Genomic DNA, 21447 nt, shown 5'->3' on the forward strand with positions numbered 1-21447 from the left:
TGCTTTACTACACATGGAATCTCACACAAAGACAGAGGGAAGCCATGGAACAAAATCTCCCCCTCCAGCCATAGCGTGACAAACACAGTAAAAAATAACACAACCACTAATCTCAGTGGCAAAGTTTTTTTTATATGTATGTGACAGTAACAGAAAGGTTGAAGACATATTTCTAATATGGATGATTTTTCTGCAAATATTACAGCTATTAATACTAATAAAAATATATTTTTTCATCCACTGTAATGTTGATGATTAAACCAGGAACCATCAAATGATCAAAAATGGCAACCATCTTAGCTTTAGGTTTCCTAGAAAAGCGTAAACACTGAACTAACCAATTGGTTTGAATGACTCCCTAAATGAGCACATTCTCCTTACAGATTTTCATAATCTTTGCTTAATCCAGGAAGTCCAATCTCATAAAATCTCCAAATCATATGCAATACTCATCAACTTCAAACATAAAGGTATCCCCAAATTTACTAACAACTGGGCAACTGAAATGTTATAGACATTTTCCCTGGCAGACTGGGAGCAAATGTCTCGTATTGTCTCAAGCATCTTCACAAAAACTCAAGAAACCAATCGTAAAATCATTGCTAGATCATATTACTGCCTAGAGAACTACATCAGATGTTTCCTGGCATTTACCCAGTTTGCTGGAGATATAATGTAGAACAGGGCTACAATATGATGGTGTTGCAAGCACATTCAACCATTTTTGGACACAGGTCAGCAAATATATACAAAAAGCCACAAGCCAAGATTCACCTGCAAACCCAGTAATTATACTACAGGGATCTGTTATCTGGAAACTCGTTATCCAGAAAGCTCCAAATTATGGAAAGGCTGTCTCCTATAGACTCAATTTTATCAAAAAACTACACATTTTTAAAAATGATTTCCGTTTTCTCTGTAATAATAAAACAGTACCTTGTACTTGATCCAACTAAGGTATAATTAATCATTGGGAAGCAAAACCAGCCTATTGGGTTTATTTAATTTTTACATAATTTTCCTTTTTCTTAATAATAACAAAACAGTACTTTGTACTTGATCCTAACTAAGATATAATTAATCCTTATTGTAAGCAAAACCAACCTATTGGGTTTATTTAATGTTTACATGATTTTCTAGTAGACTTAAGGTATGAAGATCCAAATTACAGAAATATCCATTATACGGAAAACCCCAAGTCTTGATCATTCTGGATAACAGATCCTGTATATTCTATGATGTTGGGTCCAGTCAGCACAAACAACAAATCTCTTCTATTTCATATTCAAGCAGTCAGGGCTGTAAACCTAAAGCAATGGAGATCAACTCTAACCCATAATATAGCTGTGTGGTTTAGGGAAGTAGTTGGCATCATAACAATAAAATGTCTCACATTCACAATTAGTGACATCAACTTGTGAATTGTACAGCAATATGGGCTAGCTGGAACATATATGTAGAAAAAGGAAAATATTAAAATAACTAATCTGGGATTAGACAGGATATTTATGATATTGATATGGCTACCATGTGATTAAAGGAAAACTATACCCCCCAAACAATGTAGGTCTCTATAAAAAGATATTGCCTAAAACAGCTCATTTGTAAAAGCCTGCTTCATGTAAATAAACCATTTTCATAATAATATACTTTTCTTGTGCCATTGGGTAATCATAAATAGAAAACTGCCATTTTAAAAAATAAGGGCTACCCCCTGGGATCGTTCGATTCACTGTGCACACAAACATACCAACAAACCATACTTGTTAGGTCACGTGAGCCAATTAACAGACAGAGTTCTGTCTTTTGCTTCAACACTTCTTCCTGTTACAGTTGTAGTATTTCTCAGGAGATCTCTGAGAGAGCACAGAGACGAAATGGTGGCTCAAGGCCAGTGCCGGGCCAATAGGACCAGGAGCCCTAGGCGACCTGGCTCTTACTGACACAAACTACTAGGCACTATCTGCAGCCCTGTATTGTCTTCAGCTGGCCCCATTTACACAACTGGTAGGTGTTATCTGTGGAAAGCAGAAGGACGAGGATCAGAGGCATCACTTAAACAGGCCGTGGCGCGCATGTCCCTGGAGCGCATTGTTCACACGCATGCGCAGATCGCCGCAGGGGAGGAAGGGTGAGAGAGTGACGAAGGGGAGGGGAAGAGAGAGAGTTGATGGGGTCAAGGGGAGAGAGCGCCAGGAGGGGAGGAAGGGGAGAGCAGTGAACATGGGGTAGGCAGAAGACAGGTATCTGCACAGCGCCCCCTTTGGTTGCTCCCTAGGCAGGTGCCTCTTCTGCCTACCCCTAGTTCCGGCCCTGCTCAAGGCAAGATTAACTTAAATATATATATACCAGTTTCGTAAGATTCTTTAATATGCCACTTAATATGATGTAAACTATCTGTTGCTTAAGTGTTCATTTTGGGGGTATAGTTTTCCTTTAAAATAGGGTTCAGTTATTATTGTCTCTATATACCTATACTAACTTTGTTTTATGCAAATAAGATGTCATGTGTCTCCCACATCAATCTTGCCCATTATGGGACTATCTTTCTATACCTTTATTTTATTCAGGGCACCAGGGCCCGCCCCCCTCTAGTGACGCTACTGAATAGGTTATTTTATCTGATGTCAGTAATTTGCACCCAAAAACGAACTTGAAATACATAAAACTATCAGAGAAGAGATGGGCAGCACTCCAGGATAAAGTAAAAACGACAAAGAGCCGTGCGAGGCTCGAAACGTTGCTATGCTGCCCTGCTGTGTGTAAATAAAGGCAATTTTTACTTTATCCTGGAGTGTTGCCCATCTCTTCTCTGATTCCTGTGGTTCAGTGTGGAAGGACACTGCGGGAGGTGCACCCAAGCAATTGAGAAAATCAACCAGGTGTGTGCCCCTCAAACCCTCTTGGATACATCAAACTATCACCTAAACTCCTCCAATATCAGTCTGAAGCAGTGGAACATGAAGCACACCGTGCCCTTTTGGTCCATTGTGCAGCTCTCCAACTTGCTGGGGGTAATAAAATGTGCCAATGCCAGATAGTAAAAGATGCTTATCCATGTGGCATGGATGTCATTAGCTATCTGGAATGGAGGCACTTTTATACCAGCAGGAGGAAGAGCTATGCACTGACTAGAAAAGGTGATAGCTAATTGAATCTGCCCCCATATACACAATAAGTCAGCTTGTGGCTCTCCCTCCTGACAGTATAAAAGAAAGGCCATGCCAAAAAGCTAGCAGCATCAATGCAATGTGGATTGTGACAAATGTTGAGAAGAGCATGTTCTTTGGCGGTTGAAATGCCCTTACGTCTTTTCCTATAGTCTCAGCATAGAAAAAAAAGACTTAACAGTCAAAGGCTCAGTCAATATTACTCTGTTGCATAGTAGATAGACCAGTTAACCCTGGGGGTCTAGTAAAATCTTCCCTCCACAGAAACAAAGTTCTCATTGCCTAAGAAATGGGAAGTGTTGTTGTAGCAGGGGTTGAATAAGGCTGATGGCACATGTGGAATTAGTCGTCCACGTGCAATTAATCTGAAAATGCTTTCCCACTGGCAATAATGTAAAACACCAGTGAGAAAACAAACGAGTTGCTTCGGTTTTGCAAAGTAGCCCAAAGTTTCCTCACAGGGCAACTTCTGGCTACATTGGAAAACCAAATCGACACAAATGTTTCCCACCAACAATTTACATTATTGCCATTGGGAGCCATTTTCAGGAAATTAGAAGCGGCAAAACAGAGTACAGCAGATTATTTGTGGCCAACTAACATGCTTACCCTACCTGGTAGAAAGTCTCTATCCAATAGTTGATTGGATCCAATGCCCCAAGGAGGGCTGTATAGTGCTGGAAGTCTGGAATGGGTATTCTCAGGTAATGTCAATCTGCAGGTTGTGTGGCCTTTCTGTGAACTGATTAAGGGGAACCCTATAAGGTTAAAACAAGACTGACATTCATATAAATGTAACTGTATGTGCCAGTATTCCTAATAATGCAGGCATTACGCTTTCCCTAAGATACCCTAAGTCTCCCCCAGCCGCTCTTACCCCATATGGAATTGCACCGGCTGTTTGAGAAGAGAGAGGCTTCATGCATCTGCACTGGGCTGGGGGCTATGTGATGTTTTGATAGGCTGGAGTACAGATGTCAGATGACAGGCAGCTCCACCTATTCAAGCAACATTCCTTTGTCATATTGCTGGGATGGGGTGAGTGCATTTGGACTGGAGGCAGCTTAGGCAGTGCTGCACTATAAGAAATACTGACACATTATCTAGTCTAAATTATAGGAACTATAAATTGCAGCTGGTGCTTGCTTGGTCGCTTCTCCCCAAACCTTTTTACCCTTGAGTGCAACAAACTTCCTGCTTGAACCCTGATAATAAAGTGTCCCTCCTAACAGTATAAAAAGAACTAGCAGCATCAATGCAATGTGGATTGCGACAAATGTTGAGAAGAAGAAGGGCATATTGTTTGGCGATTGAAACATGCTTATATCTTTTTCTCTAGTCTAAGCATAAAAAAAAAGATCTAACAGTCAAGGGCTCAATCAATATTACCCAGCTGCATAGTAGATAGACCAGTTAACCCTGAGGGTCTGGCAAAACTTTCCTCCACTGAAACAAAATTCCGATGGTTTAGGAAGTGGGGAATGTTGTTGTAGCAGGGGCTGAGTAATGGAGATTATTCACCCACTACAAATCTGCTCTACCACAGTCGATTAATCTGAAAATACTTTCCACTGCCAATAATGTAAAACCCAGATGAGAAAACATACCTGTTGTTTCGGTTTTGCAAAGTAGCCCAAAGTTTCCTCTAAAGGCAACTTCAAGCTACATCGCAATACCGATACAACAAATTTCCTGTTTTAAACCTGATAATAAAGTGTGTTGTATCCTTGTTTTGAGTAAGTTTCCTATGCATCACACTTGGGGTGTGACATGGGTTAGCGGGTTGAACAATTTCATGCAGGGTCAGATTTGTCGCGAGGCCACAAAGGCCTGGTCCTAGGGCGGCAAAATTTTAGGGATGGCATGCCACCCAGCTGCATCCTAAAGTGCATGGGGAACACAGAGTCCCCTACTGCTATGGCGCTTGCACCCCAGGGGCGCCCAACCAATGAGGCGAGTTGAGACACTCGCCTCAGGCGGCAGCGCCCCCCTGGTTACCAGGGGCGGCAAAAATGCCGCTCCTGGTAACTAAGAGCCGAATTTCCGGTCTTCAACCCTGAAATTCGGCTCTTCTAGTGCAGAGAGCGCAATTGCGCTCTCTGCACTAGCGTCATGCAGCGCCCCGACCCCCTCCTGCGCAGAAAATGTGAGCGCCGTGAGGAGGGGTCAGGCGGCAATGGAAGGCATAAAGGCGCGGATCGGCGCTGTTGCACCCACTCGCTCACGTGGGGGGGAAGTGCATGTGGATAGCGGGCACTAAGACCCCGAGGCCTTGGGGCACCGGCACTGATTTCATGCTGGTAGAAGGGAGGCCACACTGAACCAGCGTATTCTTTTATTGCTTGATATGGGTTTCTGTACCTTAGTGCCTTTTATTTGAAATGGGGGCTAGTGTTTTGATCACTCCATCACAAGGCCAAGATATTAGGCCTTGTTCTCACCACTACTGTAAGAGCATATAAAAAACATGACTAAAGATAGACATGGAATTCGGTAGTTCAGATATATTGTAATGTGAACCATAACATATTAAAGAAACTGTTCAGTGTAAAAATAAAAACTGGGTAAATAGATAGGAAGTGCAAAATAAAAAATGTTTTCAATATAGTCAAAAATAAATCTATAAAGGCTGGAGTGACTGGTTGTCTATCATAATAGCCAGAACACGACTTCCTGATTTTTAGCTCTCTTGGTTTCCACTGATTGGTTACCAGGCAGTAACCAATCAGTGACTTGAGGGAGGACACATGGGGGCATAACAGTTTGCTTTTGAATCTGACCTTTATGCTAAAGATGTATTGCAAACTCACAGAACAGTTACGTCCTATGTGGCCTCCCTTAAATTCGCTGACTCACTCAGAGTTAGAGAGCTGAAAAGCAGGATGTAGTGTTCTGTTCTTTAATGTTAGACATCCAGCCACTGCAGCCTTTATACATTAAATTTCTGGCTAATTAACTATAATAGAATTTTTTTTTTATTTTGCACAGTCTATTTATCCAGTTTTTATTTTTTAACTGGGGCTTGTAACAGCAGTGATTCTGGCAGTCTATCCTGAGGAAAATCTGGTTCATGTTGACAGTGGGGCCACATAGAGCAGCAGTTAGGTAGGAAGAAATACTACTAACACACATAACAAATGCACATCTTAACTACACAGGCAACAACTATAGTAGCTGACAGAATGATAGAACCTGGGAATGAACAGTGGCATTAGAGATAGCAGGGAAAAGAGCAACGGTACCAAAGTGTTGTCTAATCCTGTGGTCTCTAAGTTGAATTTCACCAGCAGCTGAAGGGCTATACCTTTTACATTTACAGAATATTCCTACTTTATGTAAATAATTGGCTATACAAAGTATGTTTTGCCTTGGGCACTGCTACCAAGATGTCCCAGTTCTTAAAGGAAAACTATACCCCCCAAACAATGTAGGTCTCTATTAAAAGATACTGAGTAAAACAGCTCATGTGTAAAACCCTGCTTCATGTAAATTAACCATTATCATAATAATATACTTTTTTAGTAGTATGTGCCATTGGGTAATCAAAAATAGAAAATTGCCATTTTAAAAAATAAGGGCCGCCCCCTGAGATCGTAAGATTCACTGTGTACACTTACAAACCACATGTAAGGTCACATGAGCCAATTAACAGACAGAGTTCTGCCTTTTGCTTCCTCACTTCTTCCTGCTACAGTTAGTGTTGTAGTATTTCTGGTCAGGTGATCTCTGAGGCAGCACAGATAGAGTCACGAAATGGTGGTTCAAGGCAAGAGATGTAAAAGGGCAATATTTATGTAAATATATATTCCAGTTTGGTAAGATTCTTTAATATGTCATTCAATTTGATATAAACTATCTGTTGCTTAAGTATTCATTTTGGGGGTATAGTTTTCCTTTAAGGCTAAAGACACAAGCCTCCAATACTGCAGTGGTAAACCCAAAAGTTGCTCTGTTTGACTGGCATCAAACTGGAGCACAAGGAAAAAATAAGACCCTTTGCTTCATTACGTGACACATACATATGCTAAATGAAAACTGAACAAGGGAAAAATAGGTCAGCCTATTTTAGGATATCACCTAACATATAAATCACTGAGCATTTTCAATACAGCAAATCGTTTTCCTGACTTCTGCAAATGTAGTCTTTCGGTTTCCAATTTTTTTTAGCTTCCATTTCTAAGAGCAGCCTCCTAATGAGGTTTCCATTGGCTGCCATATTTTTGATCACACACACTGAGTTTACCTGGAAAATGCTTGAAGCTGCTGCTAATTGTAAGAGACTTGACTCTCTCTCTCTCTCTCTCTCTCTCTCTCTCTCTCTCTCTCTCAGTATCTCTTTCTCTCTCTCTCTATATATATGAACCGCACTCACAGGACTTTTGGTGCAAAAGAATATGGTGATTTATTACGACGTTTTAGCTCCTAAACTCGAGCCGTCTTCAGCAGGTGAACCCTAAGCATACATCTACACTTATTTCAATCCAATGTGGCGCCAAAATTAGAGAGTTACGTCATCAGAGAGAATGTATGTAAACAGTGGAGTGTATTATTTAACATTAAATAAACATCACAGTGAGTGATAATCAATTCACTGCATATCTGTGGTATAAATATCTAAAAGAACCAAATAGGTGCATGTGAACATCTGATAAGTGCCCGGTTGGCTCCTGTGAAAGCCAAATAGGTATCCAAATAGGCGATATTATGCGAGCCTACGGTCCGTGTGCAGAATCAGAAACAAGTGTAATTAAAATTCCTTACCCAGAGTAAGGGACAACAGCAACAGACTATCGCTCTAGTTATTGTCGCCCCTATAGCAGCAGACATACCCGTGCAGAATCACCATTGTCCCCCTTTTATTAAAATAATATACACATTTAGATTAACTCTGATAAATTTGACAGATAAACAGGACACGAAGTGGATTCTCCCAAAAAAACAATACATAAAGAGCAACTGCATGAATTGATATTAATTTCCTGTTTTTTTGATAGATACCATTTGTAACAAATATTTGAAACATGATATCTTTATTTAGATTAACTCTGATAAATTTGACATATAAACAGGACACGAAGTGGATTCTCCCAAAAAAACAATACATAAAGAGCAACTGCATGAATTGATATTGATTTCCTGTTTTATTGATAGATACCATTTGTCCGTGCACCGCTTTGCGACGCATATTCCCGGCCAGTTCCGGGTGTACGGAGGGGGGCGGGGGGCCCGGCTGCCTGTCCTGCGCCAGGGCCCGCCCCCCTCTAGTTACGTTTCTGCTGTTTACACTGCAAATAATTCACACTACCATGTAAAATTGCATTCCTAACCCAAGAAGTGTATTTCTTTTAGTTGTAATAGTGGTGTGTAGGCAGCCATCTCAGGTCATTTTGCCTGGTCATGTGCTTTCAGAAAGAGCCAGTGCTGTACTATGGACCTGCTTTCTGACTGGCTATTGTTTCTCCTACTCAATGTAACTGAAGGAGTTGCACTGGTACCTGAATTTTTACTATTGAGTGCTGTTTTATATCTACCAAGGAGCTATTATCTGGTTACCTTCCCATTGTTCAGCTGATGGGGAAGGACGGAAGGAAGGGGAGTCATCACTCCAACTTGCAGTGCAGCAGTAAAGAGTGACTAAAGTTTATCAGAGCACAAGACACATGAATAGGGACACCTGGGAAACTGACAATATGTCTAGTCCCATGTCAGATTTCAAAATTAAATATTGAAAAAATCTTTGCTCTTTTGAAAAACAGATTTCCATGCAGAAATCTGCTGGAGCAGCACTATTTGCTGATGCATTACAAAAAAAACATGTAGGATATCTACAAAACCAAGTAACTGTAATATGCATGATTGTATATATAATTATTATTAACATGTATTTTTGTGGCCCAACATATTTAACAGCGCTGTAATACTGTATGTAACACTGTTCTGACTTAAAAAGGGTGATCAACTGTTGGTCCGTGAACCAAAAGGAGCCTCAAAACCACAAAAATCCAATAACCTGTGCCACTGTACTGTTTTGTCTTCCACTACAATTAGTTTATAAAGCTTCCACTTTAGCATTGGCTCTTCACAGTTCACAGTTTCTAGACTACAGTATAACTAGTTATCTTTTACCTCTATAATATTCCACCTCTATACAACTTTGCTGGAGTCATTGATTTTGATTTTTGATTTTAATATTGATTGAAAAGATTGCAAGTCGTTAAATATTGTCCATGTCTTTTGAGTAAATTAATCTGATAAATAATGGTGTATACTACACTGTATTGGCTTTATTCTCTTCAGAGCTGTAATAAAGGCTCAATATAAAGGCTAAATACTGTTAATGTCTTTAGCTAAGCCTGCAAAAGTATGTCGCAATGAGGAAGAACTTTATACCAGGCAAGGCAACAGCAAATAAGTACAGGGTAAGACGAGGGAAAGGAGAGAAAATGTGGCCTATTGTAGAGGTAGGACAGGGAATAGTGGGAATGAGAGGTGGGGAGAAAAAAAAACAAGCGTATGGGACATATTTACTAACAAATTTACAAATTATTTACACGTTTCTTTTTGTTTCAGGAATCTCAAAAAATTTGTGTTTTTTCTGTATTAAAACTCAAAATATGTGAGATTTATTAAGTGTAAAAAACATAAAAAAACTCTAATACAAAAATGTGCCAGGTTATAGTTGTTGAGGTCCTATAGAAGTCAATTGGGGCTACGCAGATGCTATCGGACCATTTCTAATCAACTCTGACTTTTGAGGTTTCCTGATTTTTTTTTCACTAGAAATTGTCTTAAAAAATGACACTTTTAGAAGTTTTCTAGGTATTCATGCTTTTTATTGGATCTTCTAATAACTTTCATGGCATTCGTGGTTTTAGAGAAAATTATTGGGGGAAATTCACAAAAGTGGTGATATTGAGACAAAATAAAAGTATAGCTTTCCCATGTGTATGAGCTTCTCACTGATCAGCAAGATGGATGCTGGGAAGAGATCTATAATATATATTTTTTACTCAAAATGCTAACATTACCTCATTCATTTAGCAAAATAATACAAATGTGAGGTAAAAACATGTTTTTGTCACCTAGTTTATGTTGGCAACTACTTCTATATATAAAAATAATATATATTGTTTATAAACCTATTGCTATTAATTTCTGATTACACAGAAAACAGGGCTTGTACCCTGACAATAGGCTTCTGATCCTCATAAATATGTTAATTGACAATGGGAGCACCCAGGATAAGAGGCCACGCGACCTACAAACTGTACAGCCAAGCACAGGAGATATAAACAATCTTCAGGGCATATTCACCTGGCCCAATCTTACTGTGCCAGACATCAAGGCTGCAGGAGTGCCACCCATCCTATAGGCAACATAATACAGTAAGCACTAACACAAAATGCTGCACTAACAAGTCGCAGATTAAAGAGCTCCGCAGTAATATTGATCCTGAAGACCATTAAGTGGAGACCTCAATTTTCTGAAGACAACATTGCCGCTAAACATATGCCTAACATGGGAGACAACAGAGGGTCCACAAAAACGGTGGAAGTGACGCAGAAATTGGATCAGTTTATGCAATGACCTACCTAAGATGGCGGCGCACTTCCATCCCCACAGCCTGTAACGGGTGAGAACCCTTCAGAAGCAGCCTGATACTTGCAGCGATATCGACTTCAGACCAGGCGAAGTGCAATAGAGTAGATAGGACTTCCTCAAAATCTAGTTGAAAAATTTTGTACGTCCTAAAAAACACTGGCGTCTTTTCTTTTTATTAGGGTGATAGGCTGCAAAAGAGCATAAAAATGTTTTCTGGTAACCTGCTTCCCTCGTACATTTCCTAACATATGGCACATAAACTATACAGTGGGCTCATGTGGAGGGCATTATAACAACTCCATTTTATTTTATTAAGGTTTCCTGGGCTTGTGTAGTGTAATGTATTTGCTGCAACATATACGTCCATTCAACTTTAACTTCCCGCAGTATGCAAATTAGGCAATGCTAGCGCAACTTTGCCAGCCTTAGGCACCCTGGACGCAACTTCAGATATTAGAGAATTATCATTGTCCGGGCAAATCTACGCCAGGCGAAGTGTTGGGCTTTGAGTGAAGTTAGTAAATTTGCCCCATGGAGAGCAGTAGAAATGAATAACACACACACACTGTGTGTGGAAAAAATTTACGCGGAAAAAAATTGTTGCGCGTAAAATTTGTTGCGCGAAAAATTTGTTGCTCATAAAAATTGTCGCTCCAAAAATTTGAAAAAAAAATTGTCACACGAAAAAGTCGCCCATAAACTTCAATGTATTTTGGCTTATTGGGGGGTGTTTACATGATGAAGCTTAGTTTAAATTTTCATTTTCACAATAGTTCCCCTTTCAGTTCCATAGAAAAGAACGATAAAGGTAAACTTCCCCTTCAAGGCAAGGAGGGGTGCATATAATTCTCCTAAAGACATGACCCCAGCCAAACATTACAACACAAAAATAATAATAGTCAAATATTAAGCAATTCTGGAGGTGCTGGGAAGTCATGCAATTTACTAGAAATGAAAAAGAATTTTCATCTGAGAAATGCAGAAGCACAAAAAGAACAACAGACCATTTAGTATCTAAGGCAATAAACAAGGAGAGGCTACAAATTTTCAATAGTATAAGTAAATACAATGTACAGTTGGGAATCACTGTAAGTTTTTAATAGAATTTGCAAATATGTGAGCTAGACAGAGAGACATACTTAAACCATGAAGCAATCTTTAGTTTCTTTCCAAGTAGGTGGAGCCAGTCTGTGTTTTACTGTGACACATACAAAATGTTTGTAGCACACTACTTTCATGTTATTTAACTATTTTTGTTCCTGGATAAAGTGGTTTATAATGTTGTTGGTCAATTTGTTTTATGACTGACGTTTTGTGTTTTTTTTTTAACCTACCAAGGCTACATCTAAGGTGCTTTTTGCGTTTAAAGGCACTGTTCAAATAAAATGCTGGCATGCTACTGTCAGGATGAACACTGTAATTGCAGCTAAAGTTTTGTGTTGCTGCATACCTTAAAGAAAAACAATCAATAATAGAATCTTGCTGATACAATGAATTGATCTTCCCAACATCCCTCCTGGGCTCCTTACAGCTGCATCACAAGCAATTAAATGGCTATTGAACTCTTAAATAACTGTTAATTTAATTCCCCTTTCTCTTTCACCAGCAGAGCTTCATAGACTACAATCACAAAAGTTAAGCATCCCATAACCAACCATATGACATGCAGATACTCTAAAAACGATTCAATCAGTGCATTGGATTTAACAACTCTAACTTTAAAATCATTATTTGGTCACCGTAGCTATATACTGGGTTAATTTCTATCCCTAGTAATTTCCTAATTTAGCAGATGTTGGGATATTATGCAATTTCAACAGAAAACACCATAAAAAAAGCAAGAGAGAACAAGACCTTCCTGGCCATGACTCATTCTGTGCAATTCTCTCCAACATCTGTATTTCACTTCAGTTTGTCATAAAGGGGGTTCTAAACTTATAAAAACTAATTTAGGCCACTCCATCAGCAACCCCAACATTCTATGCACTGCCTGTATAATATGCTGTCCATAGGGTTGTTGACTATCTGACTTTCAGGGAGAGCTGTTGAGCAGACAGCCTGGTATTACCAATCTAAACTAAAAAAAATTAACTGCAAAAGTGCTCAGAGAAGCACTTAACATTGACTTAACATAATTTTTTGGTTAAACTTTAATGCAATATGCCAGAGAGGTTAGTTAATACTAACACTGTGGGATCCTAAAACAACTGCATCATCGTCAAAACAATATATATATATATATATATATATATATATAAATCAAACACCAGCACCAATGGTCTTTAAGTGGGTTATTTATTAATGTCCGAATGCCAAAAACTCGAAAAATTCAAGGTTTTTTTTTACTATAAAATCGAAAATTTTAGTGGAAAAAAAACCTAGAATTTCTTTTGAATTTATTAAACCCCGAGGGTGTTAAAAGTCCGAATAATAAAGTACTCCAACTCCAGTTCATGTAGAAGTCAATGGGAGAAGTCCTTAAGATATCCTGATCTGTGCTGGGTTTTGTGCAATAATTCAAAGATTTCATGGTTTTCGGGCAAAAATTCTTACGATTCAAAGTGTTTTTGGAAAAATGTATTGATAAATAAGGGGAAAAAAACCTGTGCGGATTTGGTCGGAGTCTTTATTGAATTTTGATAAATAACCGTATTAGTGTCAAAAAATCTATTATTAGTATTATTGCATAGTATGAACAACTGACTTTTCTGTCCCCATTTGGGACTTCTCTCTCTCCCTCCCTATCTCTCTCTCTCTCTATATATTAGTTTAACTAGTTATTCTGTGATACATTGTTCATTAGCATGTGTGTTTTTATACAGTTGTGAGATAAAGACCTGTTTCAAATTGCACCCTAAGCAGATAGACAGTCACCTTAAACCATAGTAAAAGTGAAAGCTGAATTCTAGAGCTTAACAAGATTTTTCAGAAATCCATACAAGCACAGGTGGTTCTGTTACTTGTGGTTCTATCTAAGCCACTGACAAATGCATTTGTGCTCATGTGAAAACAGGAAAACAGGATTCACAGCAGAATTTGATCTTATCTTCTCTGTGCATTTCTCCTGGCATGTCTACCCTTCTAGATAATCTACTTTAGTCCTAATACTTGAAATAAATCTTTTAAGTGCATTATATAAACCGACAAGAGCAGGTTGCATACAGTCTTACCTTAGGCGAGAGGGGTGAAATAAAAGATGTCCACAAAATACCTTTATTTTCCATAAAGAAAGTGTCATTCTAAGCAATTTCCAAATTACATCAAATATTTAAAAATACATTAAATAAACATGTTCAATGATTTTATAGTTATTTGCAATTGTAGCTGAAACTAAAAAACAATTTGGTCTGTCTCTATCAACTCACTCCTCTCTTTTACTTAACTTACTCATTCTATTGCAACAACACTGTATCTATAGTCAGATCTCCTTCAGCCAATGCTCCAGTTTCCACAATGACTTGCATGTTCTGTGATTAACAGATCTGCAAAGAAGAACAACAGAAGCCTGCAAGACATTGTGTCAACTAGAATCATAGCTGGAAGAGAGCTGATTTCTGATATATTATGTCTGTAGTCTAGCAAGCTGAGAAAGGAAACATAGGACAGCATGAAACTGCTTTCCATTGCAAATATATTTACAACTTCAAAATAATTTAAAATGTTTGATTAATATATTCATCAAAGATGCTTGGAATTACACTTTATATGTTTTATATTTAAAGGGGAACTCCACACAAACATAACTTAAGCTTTTTGAAAAGTAAACATAATTTCAAGCAACTTTGCAACATATATCAATTAAAAATTATACACGTTTTTCGTGATATTTAATGGTTTGGAACAGTTCCCTAAGCCTAGCCCCCTGCTCTCCTGCTGATCTGTCTGACTACTTTTCTGAGCTGGCTGACTACTGTTACTTTGTATCAGCAGCCATCTGTCCATAGCCTGCATCCTCCATACCCCACAATTCCCTGCACACAGGATTTCAATAAGGAACAGAACTTCATAGTGCAATGCATTGTGGGTTATGTAGTTCCTGCATGCTGTCTGTAAGCTGTGGAGAAGTTGTTAAAATTTATAAAATCAGTGTTTAGTCCCTCCTTCCCTGCCAGGATTTCAAATGATGCAGAAAGAGAAGAACTGCTGTATTACAGCATAGAAAATGGCATTTATTCATACTTTTTGAAAAAAACAATAACTTTTATTTGTATATTAGAGGTTTCTGTGTTATGTGGGCCTCTTTATCAAATTTTGGTTTGGAAGCTGGAGCCAAAAGGTTTTGGTTGGATACACCTCTAAATACATTTAGAGCAAAGAGCAAGTGGTACTTCTGTGTAAGCATAAAACTATAGATAGCATCCTACAAACATGACAGTATTAAAAATATTACACATTTACAAAATTCCTAACATTTCCAAAGCTCCATACAATAAGAAGGTGGACACACGAATATCAAATTCAGTGATAAAAAACAGAGTTAGTAAGCTGTAAATGGTTAAGTAAAGGGGAAGAAATGTCCAATATGTGTGTGTGTGTGTGTGTGTGTGTATATATATATATATATATATATATATATATATATATATATATATATATATATATATATATATATATATATATATATATATATATATTGCATACAAGAGCCATAAATAGCATGCAAAATGTAAAATTATAAACAGTGGAATCAGTTAAATATAGCGCTTCTTAGGTATGTCATTTATATTACATGACACTGAAAGTAACGAACTTTAGGAAATAACATACCACTTCCTTTAATATTATTTTCGAAGAACTAACTCAATTTCTGTGGATGTATGGCTACTACTAAATATAATCAGGTTAACTAAGCAGGTTAAAGGAGAAGGAAAGCTACCAAGGCAGTTTATTGCCAATAGATTAGCCAGTACAGTACAGCTAGAAAGCCATTTTAATTCATTAGAATGCTTTTTCATACCTGAGTAAACAGCTCTAGACACCATCTCTGTCTGTTTAGGATAGCAGCTGTCATATTGGCTTGCTGTGACATCACTTCCTGCCTGAGTCTCTACCTGCTTGCTCACAGCTCTGAGCTCAGATTACAGCAGGGAGAGGAGAATGGAGGGGGAGAGGAGCAAACTGAGCATGCTCAAGCCCTAGCCCTGGAGGTTTAAGCTGAAAACAAGTAGTCTGATACAGAAGCCCATATGTACACAATAGAAGGCAAGAAATGCTGTGTTTCTTATGACAGAGGACTCAGAGCAGCATTACTTTGAGGGTTTACTGGCATATTCATATAGACCTTTCTGATAAAGCTTACTTAGTTTTAACATTTCCTTCTCCTTTAAACAAGTTTTGTACAGTGATATGTTTCTAGGCTACTATTGTCTGTTTAATTACAAATTACTGCCACATCTATGGGGTGGCTGCTTAGAGTGATTTTGTACCAAATTTTCGTGATACAAAAATGCAGCACTTTAAAGTGTGACAAGAATGCACCATATGCATTTGCCAAAGGTAATTACCATCTCGACACTAACGTTATGATAATACTGCCGCTGTGTGAGAGAAAGGCAGGAGATAATCATCATCTCATGAACCTTTGAAAGTGCAAAAAAATGCTTCATCTGCTTAAAAAGTAGAGATGCATCAAACCCTCAACAAAATATATTGGCAAGTCCCAAACAGAATCTGGACCTTAATTCAAAATAGAGCAAAAACCTTTTAAAAACTGCATCTTCGAAAAAAAGTTTTAGTCTTCAGTTGACTATGTTACATGATGTAAATGGTTTGGATTTGGTTTGGCAGCAAGAGCAGCTGCTCCTGGTAACCAGCTAGAGCACCATGTAGATCAAAATGCACTTTGCACCATAGGCCTAACTGGCAAAGGTAAAACTGTGCAATATAGACTTTTGAATATGGAATGTTTTCAGGGCCAACCTGAACATATTATTGTGCTTTTATCTATATAGCGCCAGGAAATTCTGCCGTGCTATATATCAATATCCTTATATACAGTATATCTTAAATCTAAAGTGACATGTAAGCACCATAGTTCCAAGATACAAGTAAATGCACAAAATGCAATGTCATCGGAACATGATTTTGCACATGTGCACTGATTTTGAAAGGTAACCATTTGTACCTGTTGTTTCTGACAAAATAAATATGCTGGTTGATTCTGTCTGTCAGCTCTGTTGCCCCGTAACCAGATGCAGTTGTTGTGAAGTACAGAGTACAAAATTGTGCAAAGAAAATGTTGGGAAAATAGTATAGCAGTACAGCACGAGGCGTAAGAAAAAGGGAATGAACTTGCACAGAACAACTTAATAGGCAGAGAAAGAGTGAATAGGAGCAACTGCACATACCAAAGGTTATGAGAAGTGCCATGTACAGGGAATAAAGAAAATGTATGTAGCAAAGGTAGAGCAAGGGGTATAGCACATTGAGAATAGGGGGTGAGTTAATGGGACACTAGGAGATGGGGAGGAGCAAATTACACATGGGGGAGACTGAATAAGGAAGAAAAAGTTGGAAGCATAAACGGAGATTGGCAGAGACGGACCTCAGAGAGATATTGTCTTAGACAAGAGATGAAGTTAAGATAAACAGAAAGTAAGACAAAAGTAATAAAGGGAAAACAGAAGCAAGAGGAATTTGAGAGGAGATCAAATGAATACAAAATTAGTGATGGGCGAATTTGTGACGTTTCGATTTGTTTCCCGCGAAATTCGCGAAAGAGCGAAAAATTGGCGAAACTGCGGTTTTTACGCCGGCATCCGTTTTTTTTTGTCGCCGGTGTAAAATTTCCTCGTCAACGGGCGAATTTTTGCCAGCGAATTTCTGCGGGCGCTTTGCTAATTTATTCGCCGCCGGCGAATCTCGCAAATTCGCTGCGAATTCGCGCCTGGCGAATAAATTCGCCCATCACTATACAAAATTCTATATGCTTTTTAAAGCAAAGGTTAAAAGACAAGGCGGTCAAGGAGGCACAACTAACAGCTAAAACAATGTTTTTGCGTGACAACCGCTCATCAGCTTACTGACCAACATATGGTGGAACTTATCCAGAAATATGAGGCCCCAACTACTGAGATCTACCGGGCGATGCAACTATCACATTGTGCTGCACATTTCTGGAATAAAAATATGGTCTCTAGAACTTTTTTGGAAGCTATCTGCATGACCTCCCCGATGAGTAGACAGGTTTTATCAGTTATTTACAGCCATCTGAACCATGCTGTTGTACCGGGGGAAACTCCAAAAGACTTGGGGAAAACGTTCTCTCCGGAAACATGGCTCAAAAGCTACTTGAGAATTTTCAAGGGGAGCTATAATGTCACCATAGTAGAAACCTTGCTTAAACTCTTTCACAGAGCATACTATGTTCCAGAGCAACTTCATAGTATATATCCAACTGTCTCACCTCAATGCTTTAGGAACTGTTCAACTAGAGGGACGGTATGGCATACCTGGTGGTGCTATCCTACGGCACAAACCATATTGCAAAAGATATCTCAGGTATTATCTAAACTCTTCTATACCCCTATTGACCCATGTCCAGAAGTCATGCTCCTTGGACATAAGCTTGAAGGCAAGAATCAGATATGACACAACATATCTGTATGGCAGCAAGGATTCATATTGCGGCGCAGTGGAAATCACCTTGCCTCTCTTTCTTTAAAGTTTTGGAAAAGATAGAGTTCATACATTCTAATGAGCATTTGAAATACCAAATTGATAACCAGCTGGAGAAATATACAGAGATATGGGACACATGGATTCTTCATAGACAGACTTTTATACTCCTATGATTTGGAACAGAGCAATGGGCTGTGTTCATTTTACTAAAGAATATGTTGATCTGATATCTGAGGCCTATGGCAATAGTCTGCAGTTAAGGTGTGATTGACTGAATAATATACCTCGTACACACAGTGGATTGATTTTGTTTATTAATTGCTTTCTCCTTATTTCTTTCTTTTTCTTTTCTTTTCCCTTCTCTTTTTTCTTTCCTTTTTTGTATCTTTTCCCTTGTAAAGCAATGTACTGTATCATGCATTCATGTGTTGTGCATTACGATGTTATTGTAAACAATCATATGGGAAAAGTGAAAAATGGTTGAAATAAAAAGAAAGTTGACAAAAAACAATGTTTTTGCATACAAAACATTTTTCTTGCACAATTCTAAGCAAATTTGCATTTTACATTAACTAGCAGAGAACTGTTGCATAGGCCAATCTGAAATGTTTGGGGCCAACAGGTTTACTCATCGTAGGGGAGGGTTTAAAACTCTTTTAGCACATGGAAGGCGGGCAGCTGGTCAAACTCTATATACAGCCCTACCCACAACATTAACATTCTTAGATTCAATCTCCTTCTCTGGGCTGACATTTGAATATAATCGAGCTTGCCCCTTCATTGGTTTCTGCCTGGGAGAGGGCAAGTTAGAGTGGGGCAATTGTGGACCCAGGGCCACCATCAGGGGGGGCACAGGGGTACAAGTGTACCGGGCCTGAAGGGGGGGCCCAGCAGTGCTGAACTTTTCGAAAGAGCCGGGCCCCCCTGACAGTGCCGAAGCCATGCCGCCTCCTTCCAAACAGTGGGAAATGCGGAAGTGCCGAAAAAGCCGAACAGCCGAAGTTCTGAATCGGCAAAAAGACCCGAAGCCATGAAAATAGCCGAAGTCCTGAAGCGGCAAAAAAGAGCCAGAGTCACGAAAAGAGTCGAAATTGAAGTCCTGAAGCGCCAAAAAGACACGAAGTCACAGAAACAGATGAAATTTAAGTCCTGAAATGGCGAAAAGACCTGGAATCACCAAAACAGCCGAAATTGAAGTCCTAAACCGGCGAAAAAACACAAAGTTACGAAAGGAGGCGAAGTTAAAGTCCTGAAGCCATGAGTTCAATTCCTCTAAACACTAATGTGTGTTTTTTTAATTTTTTTTAATCCCCTGACCACCAATGTATTATTTCAATACTCTATAGGCCCCAATACTCTATGGGGCCCCAATTTTTTTTAACTTGTAAGGGGGGCCCTGGCACCAATGCTTTTTAAAAAAACTTTTATGGGGGGCCCTGCCGCCAATATTTTTTTAGCTTATAGGCGGGCCCTGGTCCCCAATAGCTTTTTATAACTTGTGTGTGGGGGGGTTACCTTTTTTAGCGCTGATGTCTGTGTGGTCTTTTAACTGTGATGTGGAGTTTGTGGGATCTGGGGCAGGGAAAGGGGCGAGGCACAGGGGGCCCCGAAAATTTTGTGGACCCCCACAGCTGTACCTTATGTATACCTTAGTATATTATAACTGAAAAATAAATACAATTTCTAGTAATAATGATGAAAAGATTTTCCTTTTGCTGCTTTAAGATATGCCATGAACCTTGCTGGGTGACAGGAAACCTTTAAGAGTAGATGAGAAGGTTTATGAAAAAAAGATAAAAGGTAATGCTTGAGACAAGACAGATTATTCAATTAATGAGCTGGGATCCTCACGTGTCCCTATCTGATATGGCTCTTAGCTCTTATATACTGTAAGCCACATGTTTCCCAGTTATTTATTAGTTACCCTAAATAACTATGGGGTGCCTTGTGGTAGGTCCAGAACTTAGCTTTACACAAATCATGTACAAGTCCATTCTATAGCGGCAACAAAGTCCCATCTATATTATAGTGTTCACCAAAATAAGCATTTTTGCAATTTGCAACAGATTGAATGGTTCCATCATATTTTTTAAAAGTTTTTTATTCATGCATTTGTGACATTGAGACAATAATGAAACATTACAACATGTTGTTTCCATCATATTTATAAGCAGAAATGCTTGCCCAATTATTGGTCATTTCTCTGGAGGAATTCAATGATTCAGAGTTTGGAAGTGGGAAATCAGTCATCATGTGCTACTGCACACGGTCTGTCTCTTCCTCACTTAAAGAAACTAGGAGCTAATAGAATTATATCTTAGAAAATAAGGGAGGGCAACTGGAAATGTAGAACTTAAAAGTGTTGCTGCTGACACTATTCCTACATTTCCGGTAATGAACCATGCATAATTCCTGAACATGTTAATCAGGTAGCACAGTGGCCCAGTGGGTAGCACTGCTGCAGCAGCGTTGGGGTAGGTTCAATACCATTGACTGATCAATGAATGATGTATAATCTCTGTAACACATTGTAGAATACGTTGGTACCATATAAACATGAATCTAGTCATGATGAGGAGGAAGCAAATGCGGACTGAGGAAGGTAGGTTAGAAATTGATCTTGGCATAGAAGTAGTACAAGGGCTGAAGAGATGGATGGACCAGAGAGGACCAGAAGTGAAATGTGTACATTACAAAAACTGGCACAAGCATTAAATTAATGTTTACTAAGACAGGAAGCTTGGCTGGTAAATGTGGAAGCTGAAGTTAATGGCATGGTATAAGAAACATGATGTCATTGTTGAAACATGTCTGAATGAGTCACATGACTGGGCAGTTACTATAAAGTTCTATTCCTTGTAGTTGCCAATGGTACATGCTACTAACTGGAGGGGGGTGCTGCAGGATTTAAAAATTTGCAAGTCATTTAGGTATTATAATAATCCTTGATGGAAATGAACCAGAGGAGAACGTGTGGATAATAAACTGAGCAGTAGCAAGCAATGCCAGTAAGCTACATGCAGGGCTGCCAAGTTATTGTCCTGTATTAAAAGGT

The 21447-nt window shown here is 38.9% G+C and overlaps 1 protein-coding gene across 2 annotated transcripts in view; it reads right to left on the bottom strand.

Moving 5' to 3' along the window:
* Positions 1 to 21447, bottom strand: part of hivep3.S (HIVEP zinc finger 3 S homeolog) — a 78890-nt gene that overhangs the window by 54107 nt on the left and 3336 nt on the right. The window contains exon 1 of one of the 2 annotated variants that reach the window (XM_041583928.1): positions 10763 to 10952. The exons of the other annotated variant lie outside the window; for it this stretch is intronic. The gene's annotated coding sequence lies outside the window, so the exon portion shown is untranslated. Of the gene's footprint in view, positions 1 to 10762; positions 10953 to 21447 lie in introns of those variants that run through there. 2 annotated transcript variants of the gene reach the window in all.

Source organism: Xenopus laevis, chromosome 2S, assembly GCF_017654675.1.
Source record: "Xenopus laevis strain J_2021 chromosome 2S, Xenopus_laevis_v10.1, whole genome shotgun sequence".
Taxonomy (NCBI): Eukaryota; Metazoa; Chordata; class Amphibia; order Anura; family Pipidae; genus Xenopus; species Xenopus laevis.